The sequence below is a fragment of the Melanotaenia boesemani genome, chromosome 24, assembly GCF_017639745.1.
Source record: "Melanotaenia boesemani isolate fMelBoe1 chromosome 24, fMelBoe1.pri, whole genome shotgun sequence".
Taxonomy (NCBI): domain Eukaryota; kingdom Metazoa; phylum Chordata; class Actinopteri; order Atheriniformes; family Melanotaeniidae; genus Melanotaenia; species Melanotaenia boesemani.
Window position 1 is genome coordinate 6,983,054 of NC_055705.1, and position 20,288 is coordinate 7,003,341.

Here is a 20,288-nt window from a genome sequence, read left to right on the forward strand (position 1 = left end):
GAGGAGTGGAAGAAGTGGAGGTGTGAGAAAAGGCTGTGAAGTGGAGGAGTGAAGAAGTGGAGGTGTGAGAAAAGGGTGTGAAGTGGAGGTCTGAGAAAAGGGTGTGAAGTGGAGGAGTGAAGAAGTGGAGCTGTGAGAAAAGGGTGTGAAGTGGAGATGTGAGAAAAGGCTGTGAAGTGGAGGTGTGAAGTGGAGGTCTGAGACAAGGGTGTGAAGTGGAGGAGTGAAGAAGTGGAGGTGTGAGAAAAGGGTGTGAAGTGGAGGAGTGAAGGAGTGGAGGAGTGAGAAAAGAATGTGAAGTGGAGGAGTGAAGAAGTGGAGGTCTGAGAAAAGGGTGTGAAGTGGAGGAGTGAAGAAGTGGAGGTGTGAGAAAAGGGTGTGAAGTGGAGGAGTGAAGAAGTGGAGGTCTGAGAAAAGGGTGTGAAGTGGAGCAGTGAAGAAGTGGAGTTGTGAGAAAAGGGTGTGAAGTGGAGGTGGGAGAAAGGCTGTGAAGTGGAGGTGTGAGAAAGATTGTGATGTGGAGGTGTGACAAAGACTGTGAAGTGGAGGTGTGAGAAAGGCTGTGAAGTGGAGGTGGGAGAAAGGCTGTGAAGTGGAGGTGTGAGAAAGACTGTGAAGTGGAGGTGTGAGAAAGGCTGTGATGTGGAGGTGTGACAAAGACTGTGAAGTGGAGGTGTGAGAAAGACTGTGATGTGGAGGTCTGACAAAGACTGTGAAGTGGAGGTGTGAGAAAGGCTGTGAAGTGGAGGTGTGACAAAGACTGTGAAGTGGAGGTGTGAGAAAGACTGTGATGTGGAGGTGTGACAAAGACTGTGAAGTGGAGGTGGGAGAAAGGCTGTGAAGTGGAGGTGGGAGAAAGGCTGTGAAGTGGAGGTGTGACAAAGACTGTGTAGTGGAGGTGTGAGAAAGACTGTGAAGTGGAGGTGTGAGAACGCACATGAAGGACAAGAAATAGAAAAATCAATAAGCAGATGAAGAAGACATGGAGAAGAATTGAGAAACAAAGAGGAAGATATGATGAAGAATTGAGTCCAGACAAGAAAAAATCTTGAAGAATAATCGAGAAGGAGATGAAGTGAAAGTCATGAAAAAGATTTAAGAACCCATCGAAGACATAAACAAGAATCGAGATGTAGTGAAAAGGAAGACAGGAAGAAGAATCAAGAAAATGATGAAGGAGAAGAAATGTAGTAGAATCGTAAAGCAGATGAAGGATGATAGGAGCAGACTTAGGTCCAGATGGAGAAGCAGATGAAGAGGAAGACACGAAAAAGAATCAAGAAGCAGTCGAAGGGGAAGAAATGACGAAGAATCGAGCATAAGATTATGAATAGGACATGATTAAGTATCGAGAAACAGTTGAAGAGGAAGACATGTACAAGAATTGAGATGAAGAGAAGGACAAGAAGAAGGATTGAGAAACAGACATAGGGTGTGTCCCAATTCAGGGTTTGCACACTTCGAAGTGTGGATTTGTCATCGCGGTGCGCAAAGTACTGTCCAAATTCACAGAATTTGAAGGACCCTCCGAATCCACCCTTCGAATCCGCACTTCGTTTGGCCTCAAACGAAGGCTGCTGGTGATGCATCCTTCACGGCCGCTTTTCTCCCAGAATTCATTGCGCACAGAACGGTGGCGAATCAGCAACCTCAGAAGAGTTGTATTAAGTTTAAATAGTTTTATTTAAAAAAAAATATGTTTTTTAACTGCACTTTAGTATAAACGTTACAAAATCAAGTACATTGAAAGCATGTTTGTTAAATGGTGACATTAAAATTCAGTAATATTTGATACTCAATGACTTTTAAGGGGTTAATAAAGTGTGTGTACCGGCTGGAAAACAACACAGCCTCAAACCGTGTTTTTTTTTTTTTTTTTTACTGTCGGTGTTGCCTCTCCATGTTCAGCGTCTACTGGCGTTTCCTACGAGTAATTTCTGAGGTTTAAGTGATTCAAGGTCCTGTGTTGTTGCTATGGGAAATTCTTCTAGACTAGGTAGGCTGTCCCATTTCACGAATGTTAAGCAGACTTCGAAGTGTGTAGACTACGGAGGACGCTCTGTAGCCTACGTAGTCTGCGCACTTCGAAGTGTGCAGACCCTGAATTGGGACACAGCTAAAGAGAAAGTCATGAAGAATTGAGAAGCAGATGAAGGAAAAGACATTGGAGCAGACGGGGGACCAGAAAGACAAGCAGACGAGAGGAAGATATGAAGAAGAATCGAAAAGAAGAAGAGGAACACATTAAGATGGAGAAGGAGATAGAAAGGAAGACATAAAGAAGAATCAAGCAACAGTGGAAGATGAAGACATGACGACGATTCAAGATCAGATGAAGTGAAAGTCATGAAGAAGAAACAGCAATCAGACGAAAAGGAAGACATGATGAAAGATCGAGAAACAGTCGAAGAGGAAGACATAGTAGCAGACGGAGGACCAGATGGAGAAGAATATGAAAAGGAACACATGAAGAAGAATTGAGAAATAGATGAAAAGTTAGACATGAACAAGACCTGAGAAGCAGATGAAGAGGAAGAGGAAAAGAAAAATCAAGAAAGAGATGGAGAAGACATGAAGAAGAAACGAGAAGCAGATGAAGAGGAAGACATGAAAAAGAATCGAGAAGCAGACAAAGAGAAAGTTGATAGGTACTTTTCTATCAAGAAATAAGACACAAAGAACTCAGGTTCAGGTTTTTAACATCGCGATGGGGAGAGACAGTGGTTCAGCACTCAGGCAGTATCTCGTGCCAACTCCGAAGTCTCAACCCCAGAGCAGCCTTTTTATTATGCGGATTATGCAAATTACATGAACCAGTAGCGCAAGCAAGTCAGTCAGAATGGAAAAACACTATGAAGGTAATAATGTGCCAAAATGAACAAACTTGTAGATTTGATGTGAAAACTTGTAGAATACAATGTGAGAAGCTGTGCATCAAAAATCTGAACTTGTATGTCAAAATTTTCTGCTGTAAAGAAAACTCACACACATGTGAACTGAATTTGAAGTTACAGAGAAAAAATAGTCCATCTGACAAATTATCTTCCATAGTTTACTTGTAATTAAATTTTTTTTCAAGTGTTCATTTTGCTTTACAACTTCAACTTAGCGATTACAATTTCCTGAATCTGCTGCTGCAAGTCACAAATGTGCTCTCGCGAGTCACAGCGTGATAAAACTGTGGCCTGACTTTTGGCTCATTCCTTGCGAGATATTTGTGCCAAAACTAACTTGTGTCTGAAGATGTGAGAGCAGAGGAGGGGGGAGGGGTACGGTGTGGGGTTCGGGGCTTAACCAATCAGAGTGAACGGAGGAGGATGACCTAAGAGCACGGGAGGGAGGGAGTGGTAATATGGAGGAGATCAGACAGATAAGGAGGGGCCAGATTGTGAATACCTTTGAAAGTGAGGACCAGTAACTTATAGTTGATTCTGCATTTTATTGGGAGCCAGTGGAGTTGTTGAAGTACAGGGGAGATATGTTTAAAGGAAGGGGTGTGAGTCAGCATACAAGCAGCAGAGTTCTAGAGAAGCTGCAGTTTCTGGAGTGATTTATTGGGAAGACCGAAGAGGAGCGAGTTACAGTAGTCAATGCGGGATGTGACAAGACTATGGATAAGGATTGCAGCAGCATGTGGAGTGAGTGATGAGCGCAGACAGTTGATATTACAAAGGTGGAAGTAAGCAGACCGAGTAATGCTACTGATGTGGGCTTGAAAAGATAGGTTGCTGTCGAGAATGACGCCGAGACTCTTGACCTGAGGGGAGGGGGAAATGGCAGAACTGTCAATGTTGATGGAGAAACTGTGAGACATGGTTGGAGTGGAGGGCGTGCCGACAACTAGAATCTCAGTTTTACTGCTGTTGAGTTTGAGAAAACTGAAGGAGAACCATGCTTTGATTTCCCGGAGACAGTCAGAGAGAGAGGAAGGTGGAAGAGAGGAGTATGGTTTGGAGGAGATGTAGAGCTGGGTGTCGTCTGCATAGGAATGGAAGTTGATATTATGTCTAAGGAAAATATAGCCAAGGGGGAGAAGATAAGTGATGAAGAGAAGGGGGCCCAGGACTGATCCCTGGGCTACACCGGCAGAGACAGGAAGTGACTCTGAAGTGTGGGCCTTGAGTTGAATAAACTGTGTGCGGTTGGAGAGATATGAGGAGAACCAAGTGAGAGGAGTATGAGAAACACCAAGGGTGGCCAGTCTATTTAGGAGGATGCTGTGTGAGATGGTGTGGAATGCTGCATTGAGATCTAAGAGGATGAGGATTGTAAGAAGACCGGAGTCAGCTGCCATCAGCAGATCATTGGTGATTTTTAACAGAGCAGATTCTGTGCTGTGAAAAGGACGGAAGCCAGACTGGAATTGTTCATAAAGGTTATTATTAGTGAGGTGTTTGTGGAGTTTCGAGGATTTTGGAGAGGAAGGGAAGATTAGAAATGGGACGAAGGTTATTGAAGTCAGACGGATCAGCACCAGGTTTTTTGATGATCGGAGTGACAGCAGCAGTCTTGAAGGCTAGTGGAACATATCCGGTGTTGAGGGAGGAATGAATAATGGCAGTGATGTGAGGAACCAGTGAAGGGAGACACGCTTTAAATAGGACTGTAGGGAGAGGGTCGAGCAGGCAGGTGGAAGGTTTGGATTTCCTGAGCTCCTCCAGTGGTGAGCTGCTGATGGATATTTGAGATTTTTTAGGTAAAGAAGGACAAAAGAGAATTGCAGAAGTCAACTGAGTAAAGATGAGGAGGGAAGGTGTCCGGAGGTTTTGTGATATTATTGAACAGTGAAAAGAGAGATTTAGAATTTCCTTCATTAGAACAGACTGAACCTGAATAGTATGTGGATTTTGCTGAAGCAATACAGTCCTCATATAGATGAATGTGGCTATTGTACATGTCCTTATGAATGGTGTGTCCAGTTTTCTTGGCAAGGCATTCAAGCCGGCGTTCTTTGGCTTTAAGCTAGCGCAAGGCGGGAGTGAACCATGGAGCAGAGCGGGAGAAGGAAACACATCTGTGTTTCGGTGGAGCGAAGATGTTAAGAAGGTTGTTGAGGTTATCATTGTAGTGAGAAACTAAATTATCAGGAGTGGAAAAATCACAAGAAGTGGAGAGGTTATTTATGGCAGAAGACAGTGTGTCGAAGATTGATAGCCTTGATTTTCCTGAAGGAAATGAAACGGGGAGGGTGAGTTTTATACAGAGACACACTTATTTTGAAGGAGATTAATTTATGATCAGAGAAGGGAATGTGAAGGGCTATAGAATCAGTAGGAATTACACCAGAGCAGCAAACCAAGTACAGAATATGATTTGAAGTGAAGTGAGTAGAGAAATTTATGTATTGTTGTAGTCCAAAACTGTTTACACAGGATCCAAAGTCTCTGGAAAGAGGATTGTTGTCCTTGTCCATATGAATGTTGAAGTCACCAAGTATTATCAGATTTGGAGAGAGTGAGGATAGATGGGCCAGAAGAGCCGCAAAGTCATTCAAAAAGTCCTTATTGGGTTTAGGTGGTCGGTACACAATACATAGAATAATGGGAGTTGAACCAGAGAGTTGTGAGGCCATATATTCAGATGAATTAAGCGCCAGAGCCTCAAGCGGCTTTACTTTGACCTGCTGAATCATGGCGAGACCACCCTCCCTGCCGGAGCCGTGAGGTTTAGACATGTAAACAAACTCAGGTGAGGCGGATGAGTTGAGATGAATAAAGTAACTGGGCTGTTGCCACATTTCAGTTAAACAGAGAAAATCCAACTTACAGTCCGAGATGAGATTCTGGATGAGATCCCCCTTGTTTGTAAGAGAACAGATGTTGAGCAGACCGAAGTTGAGTGTGGTGACGGGGTTAGCCAACCTAGCCAGGCAGGCTAACACAGCATGATCAGTGTCACGGCAAATCCTTAGGTTCCCTGGATTCACCCCGCGGCGACGGAGTCGAGGAGAACAGGAGCGGCGGCGCTGGCCCACAAAGTCAGCGACAGGTACAAGGTAGACATCAGGAGGATCCAGGGAATGCCAGGGCACCGCGTATGATCCAGATCCCAGTTGGGAAAACGATGAGAAGCGAGCCAGGGATGCCTTCAGCCTCACCAGATGACCACCGTTTCTGCAGGATCGTTTCTGCCGTAGGAGGAGGGCCAACGCTCTGAACAGGTAAGCCGGAATGCCCGATAGCAACATAGGGAGAGTTGTATGATGGCTGTAGCAGGACGTTGATGGAACTCCAGCATTGTCTTGAAGTTCTAGAAGAAACTGACGATCATACATCAGCAGAGATTCCGAAAGCAGCGAGCACAGGCATAAAATCAGCAAAAACACAAACCAAAGGGAGAGCAACAGACGAGCAGCCAGGTGCACCGGCGTCATCTTTTCATGGTTCTAGATCGATATATATGTCATTTCATCTCACATAATTCAGTTATACCAGTTGTTTAATTAATGGCTATTAGTTGTTTGAACCTAATACTCTGAGCTTCCCTCAAAGCATCATCAAGCCAGGTATTTATTTATTTATTACTTTAAATATTTTATACCTGCTTTCAGCTTGGAGACAGAAGATAAAGAGTCATGTGTGTGTATGTCTGTGTGTGCGCGCGACCGAAAGATCATTAGTGTTATTAATTTTTAGGTAATAAAGTTTTGATGTGTAAAGGCTTGTTTTGTTTTTAACATGCATGAATTGAATTGTGTTTAAATTTCTTAATCTTGTAAAGCACTTTGTTTTACTTTTGGCATGAAAAGGGCTTTATAAATAAAGTTTGATTTGATTTGAAAAGATTACAGTGAATTACTACTTAAATGTTCAAAAACATGCATTTTACAAATTCCTCAGCTTACTGCTTGTTAACATGATGAACAAGAATATTCTGACCACACATTAAATACCAGTTGAACTGAAAAGTCCAGCCAACTAACGTCAAATGTGTTGAACAAATTCTGCTAAACAGACCAGTTGAGACGATCATATTTTACCATGAAAGGGTTTAGTAACAGGGCCTCTAAATCCTGAGGCTGCTGAGACTTCACATTGTTGCAGTTATCATTATAAAACCCAGTATATGCTACCTAAAACCAGACTGCCTAAGCAGATAACAGTTGAAACCATCACTTTTCAATTGATTTAGCTAAACCTAAATGTTTCTGAATGCTAGCCTTCAAACCTGATGAGGAAATCTCACAACCTGTAACAGTGGCTGCGAGGCTAACAGCTAGCTTCCAGATGTGGTTGTTTGCTATTTGCCACCTGGACACTTGTCCGTCCCCCTAAAGTGTCCGGGTAGCAACGCAACTTTTAGTTTCCTGTCTAACTTTACAGCTGCATTTGTCATTTAATTATTATTAAAAATAATAATTTAACATGAACGAATCATAACTGAATATAATAGTGATATAAAATAGTGAATTGGCCCACCCATACTTAATATGTATACATATTAACTATTTAGGTAAGATTTCTCTTACTTGGTTAAGATGGGGTTTTTTATGGGGGCGGTATGGTTCAGTGGGTAGAGTGGCCCAAGGGTTGCTGGTTCGATCCTGGCCCGGTCGAGCTCATGTCAAGGTGTCCCAGAGCAAGACACCGAAACCCTAATTGCTCCTGATGGGTCGTGGTTAGCGCCTTGCATGGCAACTTCCGCCATCAGTTTGTGAAAGTGTGTGTAAATGGGTGAATGTGACGTACATGTAAAGCGCTTTGGATAGTAGCTCTATATAAGTACAGACCAAGTACCATTTAACAACCCCCCACCCCTGCTCGTCGCCACCACAAAAGTTGAAAGATATAAATACAAACATGCACACATACACAGTTTTGGTCTTACATCACACATCCTGATGGCATTTGATGGATCTTCGCCTCAGATGAGGTGTGGCAAACCAAGCAGAGCAGCAGCTCTTCTCTTCTCATTTCTGTCCTATGAGACATCCAGTAAGATGAAAATGCTTAAACAAACTAGAAACGGTGCCCAATTTTTTTTCTTTTTCTTCCACTTACATCTTTCACAAGGCAGTCCAGAATGTCTTTGAGTGACGGCTTCTTTCCAGACTTGGTTGCTGCTTTGTAAACCTCCAGCAGTCTAAGAACTACAACATGCAGGACAGTGGTCCCTGATAACCAGGAACGAGAAACACTGCTCTAACATAACATGGGTAAATCTCTTTATTAATGCAAAGTTGTGTGCTTACTGTCTCTCGTGGAAGAGAGCTGGCCATCGGGAAATGAGCTCTGTGATGTGTGGTTGATCTCCAATGATCTCTTTTCTACGCTGGGAAAATGTAGCAACCATGAGATTCTCTAGCAGCTGGTGATCCATGTCTCTCTTGAGCATTTCTGCCTCCATAATCTTACGCTTCTTCACATTTTCAGGACTCTGTCCTTCAAGTGGATCCAGACAGTAGTTAACCTCTCCTTTCTTTGACTTCTGGACACATTTTCCCTTTGAACCTCCTGCTTTTCGTTTGTTAATGATCACTTCAGGGCATCCTGCTGCACTTTTTCCGGTAGTTTCCAAGCTTAGATTTCAGGCTGTGAAACCATGAGTACCATCTCTTCTCAGACCCTGGTTCTCGCAGACAGGGAGGCCTCTCCACCAGGGCTTTGGCTACATTTTCATAGTGCTGCCTCTCAGGATGAGCAGTAATCTTTGACATAATGTCTTCAAGTGTGTCAAGGATATCAGTCTTTGAACCTTTAGGAATCAACACCACAGATCCATCCTTAGCATGTCTACAATTCGCTTCTTTCAGGTGCAGCTCCACATCATGTGGGAACTGGGGAATTGGGAAAGGGTCAGGCCATTCAACAGAATCCACACCACTGAGGGAAGGGAGGCTGCTTGTGTCCAGTGTAGAATCTGAGGCATCATCAGATGTGAACAATACTTGTAAAGTTGCCCGGTCCACAGAAAGGTCTTTGATGTCCGTTAGGTTGCACAACTGATTATTAAAGTCAGGATCCTCAAACTGCAAAATGAATCCTTCTCTTAGACCAAGGCTGGTTCGTAACACCGGTACAGTTCCTCGATGCTTGAGGGGATGTCTTCAACGGATAGACGTCTGATTTCATTTTCTGACACTATGACACGCAGAAGCATTGTAGTCTACTTTGACGTGCAAATAGAGAAAATACACACTTAGTATAAATATTCAGTGTAAACTATTTGGATCACTCAGCCTCACACACCAGTTCTTAGAGGTTTTACAAAACAGAATAAAAAAACTGGTCCTGACTGCAGACAACAGTTGACCAAGTCAGACTTTTTTTTTCTTATGAGCATGTGTGTTTGAACGACTGAATCAAATAACAGACACAGATATTAATATTCTAAATTTAAACTCTAGAAACTTCTGGAATAAAACAATTGCATTTAACTTCTAAACAGTACAGAAAAAATACAAAACATCACTGGCAAAAATTTACCAGACCTAAAATTAAAGTACCTTTAAGTACTTTTACTAGCAGCTCCAGAGTCTACAACATGTTACAGGACTTTTCACTTTCTACATGTTTTTGTCCACACTCTTAATTAACAGGCATTAATATCTGATATATAAAATATGATAAAACAGGACGGGATCAGCTAGTGGAAACTTTGCATGTTTCACTTTCAGTCTGCTCATGGAGCAGAGATGATAACGTCCTGCTCTGTCTGCAGCTGTGAGCGGTTTTAGATGGAATAGAGGCCTACGGCAGCTCCCGCTGCTCACTGAGAGGGGTAAGCTATACATGCTTTTGTCAGTGAGGCAAAAGGACTGAGCAACGTAGATTTTAAAACATAATACCCTGGGAGGAGACAGACTGAGTGTATACGGGTCAGCAATGTTTCACCTGTCTAAGCTTTTATCGTTGGGATGGTGGCCGAAAGATTGTTTGGTACAGTTCCTCACATCATTATTTTTATATTTTTCATTTCATATTTTTCATTTCGTTAGTTGAGCCAGTTGGAAATAATTACATAAGCTATACTAATATACTATATACTAATATACTAATGTGTTAATATTAATACTAGTTGAATAATACTAGTGATTCTATGCAAGTAACACAGTAACATCTAACTGTACCAATGTGGAATATCTAAACAAATTCTTGGCTAAATTAGCAAGAACAGCACTAATATGTATGTTTTCCAATTTCTTAATTGAACCTAACCTAAAAATATTGTTATAATCATGATAGTTTTTAATTATTGTTAATTCTAATTTCTAGAGTGAATTGTTTGTGCTTGTAATTTGTGATCTTACGATCTGATCGGTGTACTTCCAGGCAGTTCATTCTTTCCTTCCAAGTAAAGATAAAAGAACAGAAACACTGCTTGTTTTTCCTATGTTTCCTTTCCTAAACCAAAACAAGAAATAAGATAACAGTTCATTATCTAATTTCTGTGTTGTGCTTAGAACGATAATAGAAAAAACTGACAAGCATCACAATTTTACATGTTTCTCCATCTGAGACAAGTTACGTGATCCAGAAATGATTTCTGGCCTGTAAATGCGTTCTTCACCACTCGTCCAAACCTGTGTTGACCTCATTTGTCATACATGCATATAGCATGTTTAAAACTTGTCTCATATTTAAAACTAAACTAAATCAAGTCGAGCAATTTGTGATCCTTTCTTTTCGATTTTGTTCTGAGCACATTGGAAAACAGATAACCGTCTTTTGGTTAGTTTTAGTAGAAGGAGGAAAACAAGCGTTTTATTTTGTGTGTGTTTTAATTTTATGTTTCAAAGGAAAAAAAAATAAACTACCTGAAAGTAAACCAACCCTTATGAAAGGTGGATTATATTTATCCCTAAAAAAAGATGATTTTTCTCTACAGTAGGGAGGATGATGAAGTTGGTTACTTACATTGTAGTTAAAAACAGGCTGATTCTCAACTTTCTGCTGATGCAGGAAAATGTTTTTCCTTCCTAGAAAATCCAAGAGTGTCGCTGTTTTCCAAAGTCGTTGGTGAAAAAGCGCTGAAACAAAGCAAGTGCTTTCTCTTGGTCTGGTGTCTGACTGAAATGGAACTCTGTACTATAGAACACACGGTCACATGCTCTTAGAATTTTCCGTTGCCATAGAGAATTATGATGTCATTTAAACATGCAAATGAGATTATCCTTTTGATTTTAAGAAAAAAGGAATTCTTGTTACTCAAATTAATTAACTTTTTATACTTATTTAACACAGAACTAAATGTAACACCAAGTGCTTTACAGAGTTCAAATTTAAGGATGATGTAAAATACGACTGATGAGATCATTAACTATATTCTTAGTAATAATTATAAAATAAAGATGCAAACTCATGAGCCAAATAACATTAACTTTAGGCTACTGAAGCTTTTGTGTTCATCCGAAAATGTGCTGAAAACAAGGTCATTGATCCAGGAGTATGAACTAATTAAAGCTGCAAGCAGCGATGAAGACCCTCGCACCTACGGCGCCACTCCGCGACTAAAGGAACAGGAAAATATCACCTCCATTGGTCAACTGACGGCAGGGTTAGAGCCACTTCCTGCATCATGGCAAATGATATAACCATGACAGGAAGCCATTTTGATAATGATACTGCAAAAAGTTAGTCATATTTTCAACCATGAGTTCATGAAGGATGATATTAATGAGTTTGAATTAGTTTTACAGGTATTAAAGGGTTAAAATGATGGGACTTCCTGTTTCCAGGGGGCGGGGCTATGGTGTTGACAACATCTGGACAAGAAGAGGCCTTTTGTTTTGTCCTGGCATGTTATATTAATATGCTGAATTTCATCAATGTCAGTCAATGCAGTGGTTGGAGAGGATAAATTAAATAATCATAGGGGGCGCTATAGAGCCATATTACCAGCATATGTCAATTTGAATCAATTCCAAGCCTGACCACTGTCCTCCCTGCCAGGTTTGGTGGAGATCAGTAGTACATTGGGTCAGTTACAAGTACTTCCTGTTTCATGGCGGTGGACGCCATTTGCCATGGTTCTTCTTGACGAAGGAAATTGAGTTTTTTTTTCTGTAGTATCATGAAAGGGTTTGAGCTGATCTGAAGCACTTTTGAGTATGTGAGGTTCATTCCTGAGGAGAGGGACCCCGGTGTCTGAAAAAGGCACTTCCTGTTTTAAGTGGGCGGGGCTTAGGACCAACAATCCACAACAGGTCAGGGACAATGGTCTTGTGTCATATTTCTGTTGTATGATGGTAGGAAAAACTTTTCATACCTTGTAAAAAAAAAGGCTCCTTACAAATGGACGAGACTTTGATCACTTAGAAGTGTTTGGAATGTGCACAGCATATGCTTTAAAGGCAAAATAAGTAGCACTGACACCTACTGTTTCAAATCAGAACTGCAGTCGAAAGAGAAAATCACGGAGAGCGTTCTTCCCCTCCTCCCCCTCGGAGAGTTTCACGTAGGTTGCCAGTTTGTGCGCGGATGGTTCTTTTATATACAGTCTATGAAGGAGGGAGAACATAGCGCCAGCAAACATCATGATGTGGAACAAAGATGACTCACACACAGTAAGTTGCTATGCCTTGCAATGCTAGCGCTAATTTCAAGCGCTAATTTACGTTAGCATGAAATAGTGTAAACAAAGCCCACATTAATCAACAAATTCCACACAACGGCAGTTTTTCCTTAGTCTCACTTAATAAATTAATTTGATAGTAATTTCATAAGTTTATAAGGACTGACACAGTATTCACTTGGCCCAAACACCATTACATTTGTTGTTGTAAACTAATAGCCCACCAATTTACTCCACTAATACATAAGAAACTTTGCCAGCTCAGACTTCTCCACCTTTCAAAAAATCCTCCAAAATTGATCCTCGTTTTATTCTATTTTTGGTCGTTTGCTTATTTAGCAGGATGCCGAGGCTTTTTAGGTTTTTCTGAAACTATTTCTGGTCCGGTTCTTTTACTAGTAGTTTAGAATGAATACCAATTGTTGTTGTTAGGCAACCGTGGGGAGTCGCATATGATTGGTTAAGGAACCAGGAAGTTGGAAAGAGCAACACGGTGCACCCAAGTTATTCCGGCACGGAACTCTTATTTTGAAGGACAAAAAGCTTGACAAAGACATTGTTGATGTAGGAGACAGATTGTTTATAGGGAAGCTTCCTTTTATCCCTCGCAGCAAATGAGAACATTTTAAATTATTTTTAAGGAAAAAACCCCAACTATTCAGCCTTCAAGGGCCAAGGAAAGAGGGAATGGTGGGGCTGAGCAATGAAGTGAGAAAGATCATTTCTATACGCCTGAACAGGGACTTGAACCATGGACCCTCAGATTAAAAGTCTGATGCTCTGCCATCTGAGCTACCCAGGCCCTTGTGATGTAGTTTCCTTTACTTTTTGTACCTTTGTGTTTGTCTTTGTGGTCAAGGAGCTGGAGAACAGGGGTCCTTTATCTTCTTTTATAAAGTGACACATAAAGTTTGAAAGATCCAGTTTATCAGAAAAGCCAGTGTCGCAAAAGTTGTGATGGGGCTTCAACTAAGGTGGTACTGAAGTTGAGCTAGACCCAAGAAAACAAGGAAGACACCAAGAGATGGGTTCTACTGACCATTTGCTGTCACTGCGAAATCACCAGAATTCATGAAACGCGCAAATCAAATCAAATCAAATCAAACTTTATTTATATAGCACCTTTCATACATAAAAATAGCAACTCAAGGTGCTTTACAGAGAATAAAATAAAATCCCCCAGAACCCCAACCCAATAACAACAAGGCCACCCCCCACCCCTTCCCATCAACACACACACAACACAGAGGGTAAAAGCAAGTTAAGAGGAAACGCTGTCCTAAATTCTGGAGTCTTGTAGTGTGGGGAAACACTGAGATAAAACACTGTAAAACCAAATCTAAACAATCTAAAAAACCAACCCTGAGTATAAAAATAATATTTCTCAGTCTCATAAAATAAGAAAACCCGCAAAATAAGAGAATACAAAATGATAAAACAAATACATAAATGATAGAGGAATAGAAGCAAAATACAGCCTTTGTGTTAAGAATAAATAAATGAATAAATACAATAGTAGTAGAAAAAGAAATTTGTCTTGAGTCTGCTTTTAAAAATATCCACACTAGGTGCTCCCCTCACGTCCTCAGGCAGGCTGTTCCACATACGAGGGCCGTAGAAATAAAAGGAGGACTGGCCGTGGGTTTTTGTTTTTACTCTGGGAACAGTTAAAAGGCCAGTACCAGAGGACCAGAGGGGTCTAGTGGGCTCCTAAGATAAAAGCAAATCAGATAAATAAGGTGGGCCAAGACCTTTAAGAGACTTAAAAACCAATAAAAGAATCTTAAAATCAATTCTGAAGCTGACAGGGAGCCAGTGCAGAGACTTTAGAATTGGTGTAATGTGGGGCCTTTTTCTGGTCTTTGTCAACAGACGTGCAGCTGCGTTCTGTACATGCTGCAGCTGGTTCAGGTACTTCTTTGGAAGACCAGAAAGAAGAGCATTGATGTAATGTAATTTTGATGTGATAAAAGCATGAATCAGTGTCTCTGCACTGGCTCGAGAGAGAAACAGCCTGACGCGGGAGATGTTCTTTAGATGATAAAAAGCAGTCTTTGTTATGTTTTTAATATGGGGCTCAAAACTGAGATCTGCGTCTAAAATCACTCTCAGGTTTTTTACTTGATTTAAATGGTTGAGTGCTACTGTTTTCAGTTTGGCCTCCAGTTTCACTCTCTCAACTTCAGGTCCAATCATTAAAACTTCTGTTTTATCCTGGTTGAGCTGCAGGAAGTTTTCTGCCATCCACCCTCTGATATCTAAAATACAATCTAACAGGGCATCAATGGGCCTGTGCTCATCAGGAGTCACAGCAACATATAACTGTGTGTCATCAGCATAGCTGTGGAAATTTATGCCATGTCTCCTGATGACATCACCAAGAGGAAGCATGTAAAGATTAAAAAGGGTGGGGCCTAAAACTGAGCCTTGGGGTACACCACAGGTCAGTCTATATCTCTTGGACGAGGATTCCTTCATGCTAACAAAGAACTCTCTATCTGTTAGATAGGATTTAAACCAGTTAAAAACAGTACCAGTGAGGCCAACCATGTCGTCGAGTCTGTTTAAAAGAATAGTGTGGTCAACCGTGTCAAAGGCTGCGCTGAGGTCAAGCACCACTAAGACAGAGAGTTTTTTCATGTCAGTATTGAGCCTAAGGTCACTCACAACCTTGACCAGTGCCGTCTCAATGCTGTGATTGGTCCTAATGCCTGACTGAAACTTCTCAAATTTATTGTGTGAGATAAAAAAATAATTTAACTGATAAAAAACAGATTTCTCTAAAATTTTGCTTAAAAACGACAGGTTGGATACTGGTCTGTAGTTGTTAAGAACTGCAGCATTTAAATTGCTCTTCTTCAGAACAGGGGTCACTATGGCTGTCTTTAGGGAGGAAGGGAAGACACCCGTCTGGAGAGAGCAATTCACAATGCTCAGTAAATCCTCCTTAAAAGAGCCACAGACAGTTTTAAAAAAAGGCAGTAGGGATGGGATCTAAAATACAAGTTGCAGATCTTAACTGTGAAACAACATCCCTAAGCATTGCAGCATCAACGAGGGCAAAACTCTCCAGTGTTTCCCCACAGGTAATCAAAACCCCAGACCATTTAAAATCTACAATGTGATGGTGATGCAGGTCAGATCTAATTTTCTCTATTTCATCTCTGAAATGGGCTGCAAACTCTTCACACCTGGCATCAGTGGGTATATCAGCAGGATTGTTAGAAACAGGGTTAATTAGGCAATTCATTATGGAGAAGAGGACACGTGGTTTGTTTTTATTTTCAGTTATGAGTTTGGAGAAGTGGGCCTGTCTTGATATTCTAACAGCCTCATTGTAAATACATAAGTGTTCATGTAGAATTTGATAATTTCTTGTTAGTTTGTTTTTTCGCCACCTCCGCTCTGCTATTCTGCAGTTCCTTTTTAACCTCTTGATATCTTCAGTTTTCCAGGGAGGAGCTGGTTTTGTTGTTACTTTCTTCAGTTTTAGTGGGGCCACTTTATCCAGGGTAGCACGTAATTTACTATTAAAATGGTCAACAATAAAATGACAGGATGAAGGTGAAATAAAAGCTGGGGTGCTGTAAAGTTGATCAGTAAAGTTTGCAGCCACTTCAGCATTAAGACAGCGTTTCCTAATAATCCGTTCAGGAATAGCTTGTTTCATAAAACCTTCAACCTTAAAAATGACACAAAAATGGTCAGAAATACCTAAATCAACAACTGATGTTATGTTGGTAGATAGTCCATAAGTAATAACAAGGTCTAACGTGTGGCCCTTGTTGTGCGTGGGTACTCTGACATGCTGGGTAAAATTCATACAGTCTAAAAGATTTAAAAAGTCCTGGGGGAAAGAATCTGACTGATTAGCTATGTGCAAATTAAAATCACTTAAAATAACAATCCTCTCATACTGGTTGATTGAGAGCAGCTCTGAGAAGTCTGTTATGAATGATGAGCATCTTCCAGGAGGTGTATATACTGTTACTCCAAGGACAGGTGGGCTGCTAAAAACAATGGTGTGATATTCAAAAGAAGAGTATTCTTCAAACGAAATGTCTTTAAAACCAATGGAAGATGACAGGATAGAGGCTGTCCCACTACCTTTTCTACCTTTCCTGGCCACATGTGTGAACATGTAGTTATGTGGTGATGCTTCAGTTAGGGTGATGGAGGCATTTGTGCTGAGCCATGTCTCTATTAAAAACATACAGTCAATGCTGTTGTCTAAAATCAGGTCTTTTATAAGAAAGGACTTATTTAAAAGTGATCTGATGTTTAGTAGGGCCATATTCAGGGGACCAGAATGAGTGTCCTTAGAAACCGGGTGTGTGTTGGGTGGGCTGTTGAGTGTCTGTATTGACGTGAGGTTAGCAGGGTTTCTGTGGGACTTTTTACTGAGTATCTGTGTTCTGTTCGTGATAATGGACTGTATGGGGAGAGACACAGGTGTAGGTGGTGATGCCAGGTGGTACTGATAGGGGGCGCTGACAGGAGATACAGTGCTCAATGGTGCAGGTAGGGTGTTGTGGTTGGTAATTAGTCAGTCATGTGTAGCGCATGTACAGCATGCTGCATGTTTGCAGCTAGCACCTTGCTTCCCAGCGGGCTTGGGTGAACTCGGTCGCCTCTGAAGAAAGAGGCCCGGTTCCAGAAGAGGTTAAAATTGTCAATAAAACCAACCTTGTGGGCACTGCAGGAAGACAAAAGCCAGGTGTGGAGGCTAAGGATTCTGCTGAAGTGCCCCATTCCACGGGCTAGTGTTGGGATCGGACCTGAAATAAAAACAGATTTTCCGCAGCTGCTGAGAAGGTTAAAAAGGTCCCTAAAATCTTTTTTTGTCAGCTCAGACTGCTGACAGGCTGTATCATTTGTTCCCACATAAACTATGACGCGTTCAATAGAAGATGGTATAGAGTTCAGCAGCCCAGGGAGCTTGTCGAGGATGTCCAGGACCGTGGCTCCAGGAAAACAGTGTGTGGTGGCGTTGAAAAGTTTGATGTTTCTGGTGATGGAATCTCCCAGAATTATTGTTGTTGGCGAAAACAAGGGAGGAGGAGATGTTGAGACGATGCTCTCCGGACAACCAGGTGTATGTTTTTGTACAGATACTGCCTTCCTTGTTTCACCCAAGCAGAGCGCACAGCCAGAGCTGGCTGGGTTCGCAGGAGAGAGGTGATCAGTGGTGGGCAGAGGGCCAGTGCCGGCCCCAGGAATGCCATCTGAGTCAGCTGGCAAAAGTTTGCTGCGGGACCGAGCGGCCATGTTGCACGACTCTAGATGTCCCTCCTGCTTAAAGCCAGAGATAGGGACGTCCATCCCCAGTCTGGGCGTAAAGTGAATCGAGCCAGGCGGAACAACCACGGACCGACGCCGGCTTTTACGTTCCATAGGAGAAGCGGGTCTCATCACTGCCTTTGTGGAAGACGGAGGGGAAGCCAGGTAGCCATCACGCTTTGAAGAGGAGCCAGACAAGCTGCGATCAGGGAGAGGAGTTAAGTCTTCCTCGCTCAGGATGGAAAACTTATTTGAAGCTTGAATGGCTGACGGAGATGCCGGGCATTGCCTGCTTTTGCTGCTGTGTTTCCCCTTAGCGACCGAATTCCACATCTCCTGGTTAAGAGTGGAGACAGCCATTGAGTTAGCTTTGCCCTGTTCAATCTTTTTGACTTCATGCAAAAATTCAAAGACATCATTTGAATATTGTTCCCACACTGCAAAATGATCATCACTGATGGTGAGTAGCTCTGGAGGTGAGGAGTTTCTGTGAAATAACAATCCTAATGCTATCACCACTGCAGTGGAAAGCCTCTGACAGAAGAGTGGCCAATCTTCTTTTAAGACCACGTTCCTTTCCATTGACATCAGTGCTTTCTCCCTTGGAACAGAATGAAAAGACATGTATGGATTCTTGCTCCAAAAATGAAGTATGGTCTATTTTGTTGCCAAGATTTTACATGACAAATTGTGGATACCCACCTGAAAATGGAGGTATCCAAGATAGATTGGCAAAAGGTTTTCAAAGCGGCCCATTCAGTTCAGGTGGTCGATCTCGTCCGCAAACCAAGGTTGCCAAAGTTATGATGGGGGTTAAACTAAGGTGTTACTGAAGTTGAGCTTCCAGCAACAGACCCAAGAAAACTAGGAAGTGATCAGAGAATGCGTTCTATCGACCATTGCCTCGATTTTGCAGCCACCGTAAAATCAGCAGAATACATGAAGCTAGCAATGCCTTTGCCCTGTTCAATCTTTTTGACTTTGAGAAAAACTCTAAAGACATCATTAAAACACTGCTCCCACCTATAAGGTGAGATGACAAACCTTAATGCTATCACTGCTATGATGGAAAGCTTCCCACAGAGCGGCCAACTTTCTTTTTCCGTGAAATCTGCGCGTAGTCCTTTGGAACAGAATGGAAATTGATGTGTAGATTTCTGCTAGAGAACTTAAGGCACCTCTGTGCTTACAGACAGAGATTGAACACTGTAAATGGATGATAAGGTATACAACAGTGACACCACAGATTCAGAGTCACTGTGACCATGGCAGGTGGTCATGTGCATTTGCTGAACCCCAAGATCGAACCAGGGACTTTCAGATCTTCAGTCTGACGTTCTCCCAGCTGAGATACTTCGGCTTGCAGCAGCATTTCCAGCATTCCAAAAAGAAAAATTGTAATTGCCCAGAGGGTGTCAAACATGGTGGCATGGCAGCATGGTCTTGCCATGCAGCATTGAGCAATCTCCAGATAACAACATCTAGACATAGATGTTGGAACTGAAGTGAAACATATGCAGTTTGGCGCAGACATGATAAAGAAAAATATACAATAAATATTTTCCACTGATCTGTGTTAAAAATGCATTTTCAGTATGACTCTAACACGTTTTTGACAGTTTATTAAGTAAAAATTGCCAAATTTGAGTATTTCCCGATCAAATCCAGTGCAGAAACCCCAGTGGGGGCACGAGCGAGCTGTGCCTCAGCTTTGACTGTGCCATCCAATACGAACTAGGTTGTGTGACACATGCCGTTTTCTGTTCCTCAGCATATTGTCAATATGAACTTTACAGAAATATTTGTTATACATCATGACTCTCTACAGTCTGTGTAATGTATTTAATGTATTTGTGAGAAAAATATTCCCGTTTATTGTACAATAAAGTGCAGAGAAAAGTCAGTAGGTGAGGCAAACAGTACTCTGCCTCACCTCAAGGGGTGCACTGCCAACTTAGCGACCTTTTTTTTTGTTTGTTTGTTTTTTTAAAGCGACTAGTGACAAATCTAGCGACTTTTCCAGTATTGGAGACTTTTGTAGACTGACGTATGTGAAAGTAGTTTATTCTTCTCAATGAGGAGTGGGTGCTGCTGCGCAGGCCCCTCCCCTGTCCAAAAGCAATCAGAAGAGGCTTCTGGCAGCAGCACAGCTGTGTTCAGAGCAGGAGATGGTCACCTGTTTCATGATAAAAATTAAACGTTCAAAGCTGGTGCAGGATGATTTTGCGCTGGCTTACTGTCATATATTAATGTCTATTAATGAAGCATGTGGAGGAAAACAAGTGTTATGAAATGTTGCAGCCTCCTAATTAGAAAATAACCCACACTTAATAAAATTAAACTAGAATAAAACAAAATATTAACCAAAGAATTTGTTTTATTTCTATTAGTTTTGCCTTTTAAAAATTTTTTAGCTTGTCTTTTCTCTTCTACTATTCCATTCTACAGTCATTTAGCAAACGCTTTTATCCAAAGCGACTTACATTTGAGAGTAA

General features: G+C 41.7%; 1 non-coding gene across 1 annotated transcript; it reads right to left on the bottom strand.

Moving 5' to 3' along the window:
• Nucleotides 1-13,242: 13,242 nt before the first annotated feature.
• On the bottom strand, nucleotides 13,243-13,315 carry trnak-uuu. The gene has a single exon. It is a non-coding gene; the product is annotated as a tRNA-Lys (tRNA).
• Between the last annotated feature and the right edge of the window lie 6,973 nt (nucleotides 13,316-20,288).